The sequence below is a fragment of the Kryptolebias marmoratus genome, linkage group LG17, assembly GCF_001649575.2.
Source record: "Kryptolebias marmoratus isolate JLee-2015 linkage group LG17, ASM164957v2, whole genome shotgun sequence".
NCBI lineage: Eukaryota > Metazoa > Chordata > Actinopteri > Cyprinodontiformes > Rivulidae > Kryptolebias > Kryptolebias marmoratus.
The window spans coordinates 12335473-12347658 of record NC_051446.1 but is presented as its reverse complement, the minus strand read 5'-3'; positions in this window follow the sequence as shown (position 1 = coordinate 12347658).

Sequence of the window (12186 nt, the reverse complement as noted above, 5' to 3'; positions counted from 1 at the left end):
GTCTTGAGGGAAATAAGACAGGCATTGTTTTTCTAAAGCTAAATCAATATGTCCTTTAAATGGCAAAACGCACACTGCTGAGGTCTTGCTGTCAATTTAATAGTGTCAGCGGTTATAGTATCTGATCTATAGCATATTTTATGAGGCTGTAATACTTCAAGGTTTGTCGTATTTTACTCCTACTGATCATATCCTCCACCGCTTTTACTGCGGCAGAAACCATAAAGTAAAATTTTCCAAGCTGCAGTGGGGAGAAAAAAAAAAGAAAAACGACAAAGACAACAAAATTATGCATGCCCAAAGAGCAGACATAAAGCCAAGCATGTGTCGTCGCTCATATCTCCTCTATTACTGTTTGGGGAGCACAGTGGCACATCTCCGAATGGGTCCGTTCCATGCATAATGCATTTTCACGGCGAGGAACTATTTCTGCGAACGGCTAAGTAATCTGTTTGCCCTTCATGACTGAGAAATGGATGAGGGTCAGACTTTATCGCAGTTCTGTCTGACATTTGATAAGGAAAGTTGAGGAGGAACAGCTGCCCTTATTTTTCTCGCCCTCCCGTTTAATAATGCTCCCATTGAGGGTAAGCGGGTTTTTTTTTTTTACCCTGAGGGGGAAAGCACCTCAGAAAAGTACCTCACATTTAGGCTATCGCTGAAAGGTCAAGCTGCTCTGAATCTCATGGAAACTCCATTCAGGATACACACACGGTCTGCAGGTGGCACGCCGGGCCCCGTCCGGCTATCTCGCATGTTACAATAACATTTCCCCAACGTGGCGGCGGTGGGGGTGGCGGCGGCGGGGCGTATGGTGTGTATGAGCTCCAGCAGCGTGGAGAATGTCAGGACAACGCTCTGACCTTTTGATCGCCGTGACTACAGATGGGCATCTAACACTGTTGATGTCAGAAATGCAGCCTGCGTCTTTCCCATGTACGGTGCCCTTTCAGTTTGTCGTCGCGCCGCGTGTGTCTCACATCCATTTTTATTTGAATTTATGCGGCACCTTTTAAAACCTGCAGCAAATACAAAGTCAGGCGGGACACGCTGTATATCCATTAATACTGCTTTTTGTTCTGTCAAGTCATGAAAGTCATAATTTATTGACCTTAAGAAACCTTCAGCTAGAATTCGAACGCCTTATGGTCTTAACTTTTCTTGATCCATTTCTACAAAAGTTCAGATCAATAAAATTAGTATATTATTTGGTCACTCAATCCATCACTGTGGTCTTAGTGGAAGTATTAGTTGGACTACTATTACATAAAAAAAAGAAAGAAAACTTTTAATTTCATGTGCTTTGACCTCAACTTTATTTCCCACAAATGAGTTAATACAAGTTTAAAAACCAACCAGCAGCAAGTGAGTGTGAAGGCTAAAAAGATTAGATCATCATTTTCTTGACTTTGAACTGGGCAGACATATATTGTCTAATTAAAACATTATTATTTGTCAGAATATTACCTGGCATTGTAAAAGAGAGGCTATCACCTCCCACATTAGCAGCTAATTTGATCAGTAAAGTTTATTGACTATTTTTTTGATTAATTACCATGAAACCGATCAACCGGTTTAATATGATTTCCTTCAAATGTGGTGATATTCATTGAACAACTGTTCCAGAGCCAGCTGGTTGATTTTATCGAAACACTCTGAAAGTAATCACTGGTTGTACGTCTACAACTGATCAACTGTTGGCATCAACCGGATTCAAGATGGCCGCCACAGCAAATCAAAATTAAGCAAGAGCATGGCTCTAACTTAGTTTTACAAATATTGAGCTAATTTTTGGTAAAATACTATTGAGCAAAATATATCATAAACCACAGGACAAACTTTATTAAAAACTCTCAGAAACTGACCAGTGGACGAACATCTACAACTGATCAACTTTTAAAGTCAACCAAATTCAAGATCGCCGCCACAGCTCATTGACCTTAGCAAACACAGAAATGGCTCTTACTCACTCCAGTTTATAGATATTGTGCTAAAAGTTGAGAGACATTTCACATTATTGCATGGAATTGTGTTCACAAGATGATTTTAGTTTAAAACTGTAAACAATACTTGTTTTTTTATGTGGCTCTGTGTGTGGATATAAAGTCAGTTGTACTTCCAACAGAACAACAAGAGTCGTGTGACTTTTCACGGCTCTCTCAATGCACACTGACACACTGGAAACCTGGGCCTGTTGCCTATTTTATTAAAACCAAAAACTTGTGCAAAAGTTTTAAGTTTGTTGGTTGCTGACAGTGATGAGAAGAGATGGTTTAAAAAAAATAAAAAAGGAATTACACACATGAGAGGTAAGCGAAGCCCTGACAGCTCTCTGGGAATGTGTTGTAATGAGAAGACGGTGAAGATGAAGAGGTGGAGACAAATAAAGAGGGAGGAAAGAGTTGCAAAGTCAGCAGTGAGGAGTCAGGTGTGTGTGTGTGTGGCTGCAGAGAGATGCTGGAATAAATCTGCACACATGACTTCCACCCAGGAGAATAGAGTCTGTGTGCGTGTTGGTTAGTGATTGTATCTGAGTGAGTTCTTTGTTCACTCCGCTCCACGAGAGAAGATCCTACATTTGATAGGTTCATATATCACGCTCCTATAATGGCACTGACCCTGAGTGGAATCTTTAAGCGATCTCTTTCTCTCTCATTTCGACCCAATGACGACGGGATCTGTCTCCATTTAGCTCCATTTTAGCCCAGCTGTCATAACGGCTGAGATTCACTGCAGAGCCGTTCCTTCACTCCAGCTGCATTAAGCAACCCAAACATGTCCCCGCTGGGCAGACGGCGGGATTAATAGTGAGATTTCAGTCTTTTCAAGCCATCAGGATGTTTATTTTCCTTTTCACATCCCGACGTGCGGCTCTGCTCTTGCAGCACGTCTCCTCATTGAGAAAGCAGTCTGCATAAAAGCCATAAAATGTTCTAATATAAATGTTGATTTCTCAAGATAGTATCTGCAAACGAGGTCATGTAAAAGCATGGAGAGAGGAAAAGATTTGTTTGGCAAAAAAGCATGTCATAAGATAAGAATGTTTTTTTGGTCAAATGATGGTTACAGTCATTCCTTTAAATGTTTGCATGAAATTGAAAATGTGGGCATGTGTTACAAAAAAAAAACCCAACAACAATCACAATGAGAAAAGCAAAGATGTCTCAGGGAAAGTGAAGCGTTTTAAACAGGGTTTGAAAATAGTTTTCAGCATTCCAGAGAAGAAATATTGGAGCGTTCGCTGAAACTTTAAATTAAATTTTAAATTACGTAAGCAGAACTGAAACGAAAACTATGTTTTACTAAAAGTGAGCGTGAAATGTTCAAACGTGTCTCAGAGTTTTGAAACTTGATGCAGAAAACATCTGACCTAAAGGCATTTTCACTTTCAATTCTCAACGACCAAGATTCATCTATGTGATAGATAAATGAAATGAAAACCTCAGGAATTACTTAACTCTGACACGTTTCTAGAAATTTTTCTCAAATACCCGAACTAGAAGTCTGAAAAATGCATAAAATCATGCACTTTCATAAGGGTAAATTATATTGACTTGTAATATGTTTCTTTAGCATCAAGAGTTTCTTTCTGATCTGCTTGACATTACAAGGAGGCAACAGAACTATCCATGAGCAACGAGCAATCTTTACTTTTTCACTTTCAGTAAAGAAGCATACAAGAGCCTTCCTCAGAATTACCATTTTCTTCCAGGAAATATTGTAGGGAATCAGGGTAAAAGTGAATAAACAAACTGACCGCAGATGACTGTTATTTGATGAGGACTTTAGGAGGGTGCTGACTGAGGGTCACTGCTATATGTGGACCTGATCAGTGAATGAACGAATGCTGGAGGGGTGGTGGGCAGTCAAAAGCGTCACACTCCAAAATAAACACATGGTTGTGCTGAAACGATCCAAACAGGAACGTTAATCCATCCGAGCCAGCCTTCATTAAAGTGGTCCGCCCAAGCTCTAATTATAGGATTAGAGGGCGGCCAGCCGAAACCAGCGAAAGCCTCTGATTGGCTGCAGCAGCTCCAAAACACACTGATAACTGTACCTAGTGACCCAGGTATCCACCCACAAGCGCACACTCCTCAGTCTAACCTCAAACACTCATTTCCACAGAGCCTGCTTCTGTCTCTCCCCCTCCCCCCAGCCTCGCTGCAGGACGCCGTGCACACTCACACAAACCAGACGGGACGCACACCTGGGTAAGTATAGTGCTGACTGTGCACCTCCTAAGGAGACATAAAAATAACCCTCATAGGTGGAGCAGTGAGGAGAGTCAGCCCCAGTGTCTGATAGCAGTGGGAGCGCAGGGTCGGGAGAACTCTGCTCAATAACATCTTATTATAGCCACAGACCGTCTGGACTTGGAAGATGTTTTCAAGTGATGTCCCCTGAGAGGCCGCACCACCACTTAAGGGAAGAAAGTGCTTTCTTCCTTTCCTTAGTTCTAGGTTCTCTTTCTCTCTGTTCCTATGTGTGCTTCTGATCATGCATTCACGTCTTAGGGGTAAGATGTATAAAACCAGGTGGCAAAATGACCAAAGTTGAGTTCAAGTATGTTCAAGAGAGGAGCTAAAACTTTTTCTCTATTTTTAACCGACATGAGGTTTTAGGCTCCATTTCAGTGTAAATATGGTGGAGGTCCGTTGCCTCAAAACAATAGTGTTTAACAAAACTGGCTTAGCTTAATTACATTTACATTAAATAACACTCAAAATAAAAATTATTAACATAGAGTCTTTTTTTGCACTGTTATCAGCCTGTTTTTCAGATTGTCTAAACCTTCACTCATGGAAATCACCTTAATATATAACATACACATGAACCTCTCCTGCAATTTATTGTTTGTACTAATCAGTAAATATCCGTCCGTCCATCCAGCCATCCTTCCATCCATAAATGACCAGACATCTAATGGGAACCCTGAAGTTAAAGCCAGAACAGGAACAGCGTCCCACTGACTGGTTCCAATACAAGTTTTAAGTTCTGCCTCCTTTACATAAACAAACCGAGCATTGTCCTTTTAAAAAGAAAAAAAATACACTGCAGATCTTTTTTTCAGGTGTTGATACATGTCATTTTAGCTAGTTCTTAATTTGCTGCAGTATGTTGAAATTTGAATTTTTCTAATACATTTAACTGTAATTAGTTATTTCATGCCTGAAATCAAAGTCATGTGACACCATGACTTTGTGCGGGGGAGTAGGCACGACTTAAAGCCCCACATCTCTAGTGAACAGACTCCGATTCTAAAAAGGCAACACGGCAGCTTCTGTAAACGAGAATTTGTGGCTTCAGTTCCTCGACGACAGAAGAAGCTGGGAATGCTATGTGCAGTTTATTTTTTTTAGGATTGATGATCCATCCATCCATCTATGATTCCATTTTCTTCCATTCATCTGTAATCAGGTTGTGGAGGCAACATGTGCAGGAATAAAACACAGAGAATCCTCTCTCTAGCTCCTCCTGGCATGAGATTATCCAATCAAAGGTGTTCCCAGTCCAAAGATGATAATATCTAAGCTCTCCAGCAGGTGGGTCTACATCAGGGTCTCCTCCCAGTCAGAGGAGCCCAGAAAACTTCCATAGGAAGCCGTCCTAATCAGATGTCTAAACCACCTCAGCTGATTTCTGTTGATGTGGAGGAGCAGCAGTTGTACTTCAAGCTCCCGCTGGGATGACAGAGCTCCTCACCAGAGGAAGCTGATTTCAGCTACTGGTATCTGAAATCTCTTTCTTTCAGTCATAATCCACACCGTATAACCATAGGTGAGGGTTGGAACGTAGAAGAACCAGTCAAGAGCGTCACGTTTTGGCTCACCGCAACGAACTGGAGCAAAGTCCTCATTACCGCCCCAGTCCACTGGTCCAGCATTTGCTCCTTCAGATACCATCACTTCTGAACGAGACTCCCGGAGACTTCAACTCCTCACCACCAACCCAGAGGGAGCACTCCACATTTTCTTGGTTGAGAATTAGTAAGTAGTGTCATACTGCAGTGCAGTCTCCGAAAGCGTCTGCAAACGTCGCCTGTTTGTACGAATACAAGCGCAAAAATGGTAAAATGGGTGCAATTTCAAGACCGTTTAGTCCCTGCACACCTGTTCAGGGCTTACTGCATTCTGCTGGAAACAGTTACAAAATTCATGTTTGCCACTTTTAACACAAACAACACATGTAAGCAATCAGGAGCTGACTGGTGGCATTAATCACACAACAGATTGAAATCTGCACTCACTCTGACACAAAATTTTCTCAGTTTCTTTCGTTTTCAGCTTCACTGAGAGCTACGTTTGGCGAGATATAAAGAACAGATGATTAGGGTTACATATCGCTTAATAATTGTATATAACATGGTTAGAATGGGTTCAAAACCAAACAGTTTGGCCAAATGAAGCACAAGATCTGGGCTGTGTGATGTGACGCTTACTTGTTCCATCTCAAAGCTTAGTTTGCCTTCATTATTGTTCACAGATGTTTGTCATACTGATAAGGAAAGAATACTGATTTTGTCATTTTACCTTCACTTTGTCTCCACAACAGTCCCGATTGTTTAAATATGAGCTGCAGACAGCTTTAGACTTTACTGTTGCTAATCAGAACAAATTGGTCTGTTTTAATTTGGCACAATTATTCATAATGAAAGTCATGGTGTAATTTGTGTTTACACTAATACTTTTGTAGAAGCAACAGATTTGGGGGGGGAAAAAAAAGCTGCCAAGATGTGCTTTCTTTAAGCCCTCGGGCATCATCTTAAGGAACAATGACTTCTCAGAGAATATTGCATTTCTTCCAAATGAGATACCAATTATTCCCATCCCTCTGTAAGTAAGAACAAAGTGATGATCACAAAGAGAACACGCATCTCTCTCATGCATCCCTAATATGTAATCAAGTGGAGTGTCAAGCTTGATTTGTGCTGACACCCGCAAGTGATAAATATGTAAACAAAAGACGCGCCTTTCATTCAAATATTATAAGGAAGCGGATGATAAGAGCAGAATGCAAACAGCACCGATGGCTGCCGTGGATGGAGGAAGAGCCGCCTTGGGAGCGAGGTGATCAGAAAAAAATATGCCTGATGAGGATGTTTTTACAGAAGTAATTATTATGGCAGTTCAAATTTGGAGTTGACACATCTGGCTCCGGAGCTTAGCAGCTGCGAATGACAATGAGGAAGGGGCTGCGAAAGTGGGGGCGGAAAGGCGCAAGAGAGGAAGGCTCAAGGCTTATTAGGGTCAACAGAGGGCATTGTTATCTGTAATATCCATTCAAATGTGCCGTATCAGATGCGTCGAGTGCAGCGCTGTTCGGGGAGGGAAATTAGTCTTGTTTCCCCACTAAGGCCTGGTCACAGCGAGGGCAGAGTCAGACAAATGAATTTACTCGGGCAGTACATATGGAGCGCTGATGATTCAGAGGCCCGTGTGTGAGTTTACTCTCACTTCTATCGTCACAATACTAAACAACTGTCAGCACTTTATATCCACGCCGCTTCAGGGTGACTTTCACATTTTATTTCAACATGGTTCGTTTAGAGCCTTTTTTACAGTCTGGTAGAGAAATAAACTGTAACCATCACTTTAACAGCTGAAACTAACACGATAAAAGAGCTGCAAACTGTTCCCACAAACACAAAACACACAGGTTAATGGAAAAAAGGATAGTTCAGATCGTCTGTTCTGGGGTTCTGTGAAAAGGTAACGAACAATTAATATTTTGTGTTGCATACATAAACATACAGCTGAAAACAGAAGTTTTCATACACTATATAAAAAACACATATGCATTTTTTTCACACTGTTTGGTCAATTATGATTTTCAAAGTTGTTTCTATTTACTAAATGCCAGAATAATGAGAGAAAGAATATTTTTAAGGCAATTTTTATTACTTTCTTCAAAGTCAAAAGTCTAAATACACTTCATTAGTATTTTGTACCATTGCACCTTCAGGCATCTGGAAATTGTACCCAAGGACGAACCAGATTTGTGCAAGTCCACAATTCTCTTCCTGATATCTTGGTTGATTTCTTTCGACTTTCCCATGATGTTCCACAAGGAAGCAGCGTGTTTCAGGTGTGCCTTAACCTCCTAGGACCCTACGTCCACATGTGTGGACATCATTTTTCTCATAGACTGCATTATAAAAGATAGAAAAATAAATCTTTGTTTTTACACTCATCAGGTCGCAATCAGCCCAAATAAGTAAGAGAAGATAAAAATGCATACCGTGCTAGAGTTCGGGTCTTAGGTTAAATTGCATCCACAGGTGTGTCTCTAATTAACTCAGATGTTATCAATAAACCTACCAGAAGCTTCCAAAGACATGACATCCACTGTCCCAAATTGTTTAAAGGCATAGTAATCTTAGTGTATTTAAACTTTTGACTTTGAAGGATGTAATAAAACTGCCTTAAAAACATTCTTTCTTTCATTATTCTGGCATTTAGCAAATAAAAATAATTTAGAAAATCCTAATTGACCTAAAACAGGAAAAGTTTATTCTGATTTCACATTAGACAGTCTTTTTATATGGTGTATGTAAACTTCTGATTTCAACTGTATCTATAACAGGTAAGATATTATTTGCTCATAACCTTTCCAACGAACCTCACTTCAAAAAATCTGAATTACTTTACTTTGATCCAGTTCAGCATGTAACAGGAAGTCAGAGTGAGGAGGAAAAAAAAATCAATAATCTGCAGCAACAGAATGACAAAGTCTGAACTTTTTGGGATAACTTATTTACTGAGGTAACGTCATGATAACGGCAAAGATCAGAGTGTAATTTGAATCTGAATCACCTCTCCCCTGAAACTCTGTGTGCAGAGACTTTGTGCAGCATCTGACCCCACCCACCACTGTTTCTGCGCAGACAGAGTGTGCTATCTCCCTACCATCAGTGCTATCTCTCTGTGAAACTGCAGAGGACATAAATCTTGTGTACACATGACCCGCGCTTAAATCAGCTATCTGTTAGGATGGCCTGCCCTCCTGCTCGTCTGTGCAAAGTCCAGATCCTTCTGATAGGCATGTTCAATCCGTTTGTGGCCTATTGTAAAAAAAAAAAAAACTGAAACCAGACACTGGAAATCCCAGAGCTGGTCTCCTTATTCTGTGGTTTTGTTGTTGTTTTTTCATTTCAGACAAGAAATAAAACAAAATCATTCATTTGCTTTTGCAAATTGCCATCTCAAAAACAGCCCAACTTTATCAGCACAGCTGATACGCTAATGTCGTCTGACAGCAAATGAAATCAGGAAAACAATATGGTGATATATGAGCCCAGGAGTCAGAGCAGTCCGGCTGATTCCTCCTGAAAGGCTCAGCTACAATTGCACAAGACAGGCCTTGTGAGGAACCGCTGACCCATCGACTGCTGTGATCCATGTCTGACTGACATCAATACACATTCATCTGCGCTCGTTTCACCTCGGGGCTAGTCGACGGCGGGCTACAGCGGGTTGGCATGAAATCTGGACGGACAGCGAGCGCCACTTTGCCTTCCAACGTCGAACAGTCGCTGATATCAAACAGCAGAGGTGCTGAGCCCGGGGATTGTTGGCTTGGTTGCCAATTAGTCGCTGCTAAAGAGACGGGAACCTCATCTTTCAAAAGTCTTTTGTTTCGCACTGATTTATTGGAAAAGGAGCCATGTTTCTGAGGGGGAAACCTGCACAACAATCCTGTTTTTAATGTTTAGTCAATCCAGTTCAACTAATTGACCTCAACTAACACAAAAATGGAAATAACTCTATCCGTTTTGCAGATATTGTGTCACATTTTCTGCTTGGTTGTTAGTTTTCTCTTGTGTTTGTAGATTTTATCAGTAAGCTATGGTATGGTTTATCTCTGCCAGTGTTTAGTACCTGTTTAACCTGGTTAGTCCATGTTTGCACTCAGTGTGTTTCCTCTTCTCCCCTGCCCACCAGCTCAGTACACCTGTTCTTCAGCTATCCTCCCAGCTGTTCCCCTTCATTAATCAACCCTTGCTGTATAAATCATTCTCAGTGTCTCCGGTTATGTGTCAGGTCCTCATACATACTGTAAGTCCTGCTCAGTCCTGGGGTTTTTAAGTGAATCTCAATGTAAAAGTCTGATATAAAAGGTGGCGGGCAATATGCATTCCTTCATTTGAATATAAATTTGTTTTAGACTGAAGCTGTTTTAAGACATTAGCTTGTCAATCCTGTCAGAATTAGGGCCATGTTCACATGGGAACACCACTTCAGGCGACCCTAAATGGTATTTTTTGAAACCAGGTTCCAGAGTGAGAAAATCCTAAAGTGCTACGGTTGCATTCTCATGTGGACAACCTAGACCAGGGGTCTGCAACCTGTGGCTCTGGGGCCACAAGGGGCTCTTCAGTCCCTCTAAAATGGCTCCTTGCAAGTTTGATTTTTAAAAAAATGACATGAACCTGAGTAATGTTTAAATTCCTATCGACAACTGAAATGTGTTTTTTTAGTTTTATGTGTGTAATATATCTGCAGCAGAACTGTCAAGAAGTCATTCAGGTCAGTTAAACTGAATGTGAACTCATTTTTGTTTTTACAGAAATTATTCCACATATCAAATAACATAAAGGCACTGTGTCCACAGCTTCCCATAAGTTCAGTACAAGAATGAACTAATTATGGCTTGAGTTTTGACTAGAATGTCTTTAAAATGCCATGATCACATTTACTCTTGAGTTAACAGTGTCAGCGTGTTTGTTTCTTGCTTTGTTTATGCAACTTTCTGACTTACACTGTGATCGCTCTGCAAATCCACTAGAAAGTTAACATTTTTCTACATACCTGAAGCAAATTTCTGCAAAAGCCGAAACATTTGGACATTTAATGAAAATGACCATCAAAATTAAGCCATATACAATAAAATATTCTCATAAAAGAAGGCTCTATAAAAATGAAGTCGCTTACGCAGTTCGGTTAAATAAATGTTAACTATTTTTGAGCCATTAGGATCCAACTTAATACTCTATTTTTTTTTAAGTGGGTTACTTTCATTAATCTTTTTCCACAAGTGAGTGAAATAAGTAGTTCTGTTCAAACTAAAATAAGGAGTCTGTGCCGAATGAAACAAGAACTTTTATATAATTTTTCCTTTTTTGATTCACACTTTAAAATAAGGAACATCTATAAGAAAGTGCTACAATGCATCATGAACTCATGTGTTGGAGACATTTACTTTGCCCTCAGTCTACATAGTTACTACAGTGTTTGTGCTGTTTTCTGTTTCTGTGTGGATGAAGCATGTCTAAACACAGTGCCGAGTCTACAAGGGGAAAAAAAAGATTGTTTTGGAAAGACAGCAATTGTGTTTGGTCAGGGCCTCAAACTTTATTTCTCCAAACTGTGGTCCTTTAACAAAAAAGTTATCTTCAGTGGGTAAGATATTTGTTTACAATCTTTCTACAAAACCCCACTTCAAAAGATCTGAACTGTTGCTTTAATTATTCCTCCCTCACCTCCACAGATGCACAGAATCCAGCTTCGGATCAGTGAAGATGGTTTCATTAAGCTGCCGAGGATCGTGGCACATTAATACACTCACTACTAATGTTTATGTAAAATCCTCAATAAATTGCATATTAAACCACCTTCAGTTTTTCTCCTGCAACTCTGTTTTTCCAAACTGATCTAAGGATAACTTCGACAGACCTTGGCTTTTATTAAAACAGTCTATGCAGCTTATTTACAGCCAACATGAAGCATGGCTGCCTCCATAAGAGTTTAACAATTAAATAACCCAACAGTGCTCTGATTGGATGCTGGACAGGTTTGTTCTTATTTGCTTAAAAGAAAAACTCTAATAATGCACGCTTTGTGTTTTGTTTTCCTGCAGGCAATGAACGTTATTGAAGATGGGGTTGGTGCTGAGTGGCAGCACGGCGGGACGGAACTGGATCCTCAGACTGATGAGGGCTCTAATAGGTCTGTCTAATGTATCATCGATGGATGGGCCGCCAACTCGGAGGAGACGTTTCGGAGCGCGTCCAGCAGATGGATTTCCAGAGGAAAGGAGGGAGGCGAGGCTGCTCTGCTGGGAAGGTTGGATCGGTGGAAAGACGCCCCCTTCTTGAGCAGCCGGGATGTGCAGCGATGATTTATTCCTGGAGGAACACAGACGAGCAGTTATGTGCTTCACATCCCTCCCTCTACCCCCCCCCCC